Source organism: Nicotiana sylvestris, chromosome 2 (assembly GCF_000393655.2).
Source record: "Nicotiana sylvestris chromosome 2, ASM39365v2, whole genome shotgun sequence".
Lineage (NCBI taxonomy): Eukaryota > Viridiplantae > Streptophyta > Magnoliopsida > Solanales > Solanaceae > Nicotiana > Nicotiana sylvestris.
In genome coordinates this window covers 145,830,445-145,836,444 of record NC_091058.1, presented here as the reverse complement: position 1 = coordinate 145,836,444, position 6,000 = coordinate 145,830,445, and positions in this window count along the sequence as shown.

Below are 6,000 nucleotides of genomic sequence, written 5' to 3'. Positions count from 1 at the left end.
CAGGAAAATACATTTTCAAGGGTTCGTATTCTCCTCCCATAGGATTTTCAGCAAGATGGTCTGCCAATGCTTGTCCTTTGATTGCCTTTTGAGTTACATAAATGATGTCGAACTCACTTAATAGTATCTGCCACTTGGCTAATTTTCCTTTTGGCATGCGCTTCTGAAAGATGTACATTAGGGGGTCCATCCTCGATATGAGATACGTGGTATAGGCGATGTGAGCATGTGATTTTTGCCCTATATGAATTACTCCTATAAAATCCAAGAAAATAAATTTTTTCCAATTATTTTCCATTTTATAGGATTTTTGTAGGATTTTATTAATTGTTTGCATTTTCGTGCACGTTTAATTTTCATTAAAAATCATGAAAATACCAAAAATACCATACATTGCATTTAGGTTTTGATTTTACATTTTAAGGATTAATTAGTTAATTATTTGTTTTATTAAAAAACGAAAATTACAAAAATGGTCCATTTTTACATTTTTACCTTTTAATTTTTAGATTAGTGATTTTTCTCTTCTAATTTAGGATCATTGTAATTTTATAATTTTTGTAACTAAATATTTGGCTTAATTTTACAATTTTAGACTAATTTAGGAATTTAATATATGATTTTTAATTAAAGAAAAGAAAAAAAAGAAAAAAAAGGAAATAGTTAGTTATTTGAAAAGGGTGTTTATTTTTCGAATTTGGGCTATTTATAAGCCAAAACCCCACCCAAAATCAACCCAAATCCGAGCCCAAAATCCAATTGCCCGGTCCAGCCCCCCATCTAAACTAAACGACCCCGTTTTGCCACCTTTGATCACAGTCGTTGGATCCTAGTGATCTAACGGTTCGGAATTGGTTAACCCAAAGCCATATAACTGTCCGAAATTCCTCCACCCCATTAGAACCCCCTCTCATTCCTATCTCCTTCAACCAAACCCTAAGAGACCATCCGCCACTAAATTCCTCGCCGCCTCCGTCGCTAACCACCACCGAAAATCACCTCACGACGGTTCCGGTGTTCCAAACATCACCAAATCAACACCCCAGAACCTCCGTCATCTCCCCTTTCCAAATATCTAACCCAGTTCCTTCGAATTATCACCAAACATCTCGAATCTTAAATCTAAGATCGATGCCTAAACACCCTAGTTCACCAAAATGCCACCAAATTAACACCCTACAATCCTCACACCCCTCCGAACCCTAAACTAGCATCAATCCCCTTTGAATCAGCCTCAATTTCCTCGAATTTTGAATCTGAAGTCCCAGGAACCCTAACTTTCTTTCACTTCCAAATTTCCGACAGTTTTTGGAGCTTTTGAGTCCAAGATTTCGATGAATCCATTGCTCTTGATAAGAGCAGTTGATTGATGGTTGTCTAAAGTTTATTTGTACCCCGAAATGTTGGGTCAAAATTCGAAGACGGTCTAGTTTTATTGTTGGAAGAATTTAGCAATAGGTAATCTCTTGTAACGTTTTCTTTAGTTTTTCTTTTGGTTTCAGTCTTTTACCCTTATTGTTAATTATTTTTGATTTGGCCGTATGATTTGGTTACCTTTTCTTTTGTTTAGCTTCATTAATTACATGTTTAGATTTCATCATTAGGAGTTTAATTTGCCTAATTTCAGCATGTCTAGTTTCTGATAACCCCTTTTGTTTTGTTCCTTTTTTCTTTCATGATTGTTCATCTTGCAAGTTTGTTTCCAGTATCCATTAGTTTAACTACCTATTTCAGCTAATTTCTAATTGATTCAGCTTTAGCCTGATATAGCCTCATCTTAGTAAAAATAGGTTAATTTTGATTTTTTGATGTTTCTTTGCACAAAGCATGCTCAATATCATTAGTTGTTTGAATGTGAGACTGCTTAGGGTTAATTGAGTTTAAGTTTTTCAATTAGGTTTGAATCTCTTAATAGCAACTCAAATTTTAGTTTAATATTAGAAAAGTAAACTGCAATTCCCTAGGTTTGCAAATTAGGGTAACCTAATCACTTGTTTGTTTCTAGAAGGTCCTAAAATGGTTGGAATTGATTTGAAATTGAAAAATAGGACAAAGCTGAAATAGTCAGTAATTAAAAGGTTAAAATGGACTTTTACATAGGCTAATATCATAATGTTCTAGATTTTGCATAGCTGTCCCCATCCTTAGCATAAAAATACTGGTATTGGATAAGAAAAAGGACAGACAACTGTAAAAAAGATGTTGTACTATTCTGCAGTTTCAAAATTAGGTTAGAATATTCCTTTTTGGATGCCTTTTGTACACTCTATAAAAAGAAAATATTCCCTCACTCACACACACACATTCATCACCATTCTCTGCACAAAAGTTTTCTAAAAAAACATCATATTTCAGAAACTCTAGAAAACATTTAAAACTCCTTATTTCTGGTTTTCACAAGCTAAGAAACATGGTTTGAAGTGGGGGATTTTCTTGGTTTCTTTAGCTGGGATTTCTAGTTTCAAAGTTGGCTGGATTTGGTTTAAATTTCTAATTTCTTTTAGGATGTTGTTGCTGTTATTGATTTCTGCACCTTCAAGCTTCAGCTGACTTTCTTTGTTCATCTTTTTATTTGCTGGCTTTATTGCTGTTTGTTCAAGGTACTATGTTTAACCTTTTTCATGTAAAGCTTTTATTTGAAATGATATGAAATTGAAGCTGCTAGAATTCATATGATAATGCATTCTCATGATTAACTTGTGATTGTGTTGATTGGGTCTGATTAGTTTTCTATTTTATGAGCTTTTGACATGGTCAATTTTGTTTAAAAGAACCTTGATGTATTGTAGTTTCTCCTTTTAGAACTAACTTTGTGTGAAGATGCCTTTTTAGTCACATGTCTGTAATCTGCAGATTTGGCCACCAGTTGGCCAAATCAGCTAGATCTAAGCTAAAGATAGGATTCTGCTGGTTAAAAGTATGCTAAAATTGTTATTTTCCATGTGGTGGATCAACTGTGATGGACAAATCATGTCCAAAAGAGGCAAGTATTGGTTGTGTTGCTGAAATTGTAATAGAGTAGTTTTGTTTACATAATAGTTTATGTGTTAATAGGTCTGATGCAACATGCATGGGATTTTCTGGAAAAACATTGTTCTTTCATTTGTTTATTTATTCGGGACTGTAATAAATTAAATTTTAATATCATGTTAAGGATCAAAATATTTGCTCTAGGGGTACATTTGTTTTGTCATTCTATTATTACCATTGTGGTGGAACAGGCTAAGCTATGAGCCCTATCCGTAAGGATAAAGGGCTATTCTCTAATTCAAATGGGCTGAAGCTATGAGTAAACCCAGATGAAAAATACCAAAGAATCTGGGCTTAGGCCATTGGGCCTGAGCCACAAGAGTGAAAAATTGTCTTTCACCCGTAAAAAGGTTTCCTGTATCAGTCATATTGTAAATATATGTTTTTATTCATCTTGCAAACCATGTAATCAATTGATGAATTAGAGTTATGTTGTATATCCAGATTTTATTTGAAAGCAAGTTGATTTTTAATTATTGTAAATATGTGAGTAATGGTTAAAGGTAGAGGTGGACAGGCCCAGTTGGAAAACAAATAGTGACTGAGCCCGCCTATTACAAGTCCAATATGTGCCATCTTTGTTCAAATCGGACCAGCAAGGGCATGTTGAGGCTCTTTCGTTTTTTTGGGCGAGGTCTTAAGCCTAAAAAAAGCTTTTCAAAGCTGAATTTTTCCCGATTTAATCAAATGATGAGCGTCCAGGCCCAAACTCCTTTTCAAAAGAAATAATTCAAAAGCCTAGCCCTCTCACACTTTAAGCTAAAAGGCTCTTAGTTTGAACTTAAAATTAGGACATAAATACAAGTATCCTTAGTCTTGCTTAAGTGAAATGCAACCCTTTGTTAAAATAAAATTGAGATGTGCCATACACAAACAAAAATTCATAAGCTATGACCCTCGCATTAATATTAACTTAGTATTAAACGATCTTAAATACTCGCAGTTTGCTTTAGGCTCGACTTAGATTATTATTGTAATTATGTATACGTTCGCGTAATATAATTACGAATTTAATTCTAAAATGTAATTCGAGAGATGCGTTCACGCAACTTCAACCAAACATTTTTATAATAAAATAAACAAAGCGTTATTAATTGTGGACACGTTCGCGTGACATAATTTTTGATGCGCCAAAAGAAAAGAGTATATGTACGCGTAACTCAATTCTTTAATTACGAATAAATCAAGTGATTAAAAATGATAAAAGATAAATGTACATAGGTCCTAAAAAATGAGTAATTAGATAACCTAAGCCAAGTATAAATCGCTAAGCGACCGTGCTAGAACCACGGAATCCATGAATGTCTAACACCTTCTCCCGGGTTAACAGAATTCCTTATCTAGAATTTTTGGTTTGCAGACTTTTAAAATAAAGTCGAAATTTCCTTAATTTGGGTTTTAAAAATAAACCGGTGACATGGGACACCATAAATTATCCCAAGTGGCGACTCTGATAAATTAATTAATCCCATCTCGATTAATGTCACTTAAATAGGAAAAAACTCCCATATACCCTCGGGTGTAAAAAGGAGGTGTGACAGCTCTGGCGACTGTGCTGGGGATAAGAACCCAGAACTTCTGGTTCAGGGTTCAAAAATTCGAGCTTGCTAATGTGATTTTTATTTGGCTTTATTTATTGTTGATATTACTGTATTTTGTGAACCTAATGTGCTTATTGCCATTTATTTACCACTTTAATATTACTTGAACTGTATTTAAATGTCTTCTTACGCCTCCCCTCTAAGTCTTCTAAACAAAATGGTGCTCACATTCGCGTGGATCACTTTTCTGTTAGAGTTATACCAAATAGAATGGGGCTGGGCAAGCAAGGCTGGGCAGACTTTCGTGCTCCCGGTACGTTGCCCCCTCCTCGACTCGAGTTTATCCTCTCGGGTAAGCCAGGTTTAGAACACAACCCTAGGTTTAAACCTAGAATAATGCAACCTCATGTCGGATCCCTAGTAGAAACGTTTGTTTGCAGCATATGCATTTGACCTTGGGGACTCAACATAGGGGTTGGGTCTGTCTAGGACAAGTGTACCCAAAATAATAGACCATCCTGATGCATCTTACGTGCTATCTGAATATTTATTTGTTTCGGCTTGCATGTTGACCAACTAGGAAAAGAAATTCAAGAGAGAAAAACAAAGAGTGAGATAGGATAGAGAATTTACCCGGTTCTAAAAATCTCGGTATTTGAAAATATCTCGAAACTCTGCCAAATTTTTTGAAAAAAGGAAAAAAAAGAAAATGTATTTAAAAAAAAAGTGAGTCAGATATCATGTTTTTTATGTCAAAATTAACCGAACTACGCAGGTCTGATTCACACTGGATGTGGGATACGTAGGCAACCCACATAAGGTTCGGCCTCATTTTTTACAAAAAATAATTAAGTAAAGTGTAGTTTAGGGTTTTGGTCAAAAGAATAAGCTAACCCAGCTTCGGTTGTGATTTAAGTCGTTCTTGCCAGGATAGCCTTACATATCTTTCAATTGTCAAACGGCTATTTTCGTGATGAACGGGCAAGTCTGTCAGTAAGGTATCTTTTTCCATAAAATACCTTCCCCCGACCTCAAAATTTGTTTGGAATTGTGAAGGGCCACGTTTACAAAAACGACCATTTTTGCTAAAGTAGCATAAGGGGGGTCATTTTCCGTTGATTTTTCTTTTAGTAATCAAAAACTTATTTTGCAAAAGAGTCCACAAGAGTCAACCCTAGCCTCAACCCTCCATAGGTACAAATGAATATTGTCCAGAACCCGTCACAATTGGTCATAAAATAGGCTCATCTGCTGCTTCGCATGTGGTGGAATGATTTAGATAAAGATGGTCCGGATTGGGTAAAAAAATGTCCGGATGCATTGACTTTATCTAGGACTTGATGAAACAATAACTTATATTCCCGAAGGCTCCCTCTGTGCACAAGTTCTTTGATTTTCTAAATATAAATAAGCAATGAAGAAGGCCCAT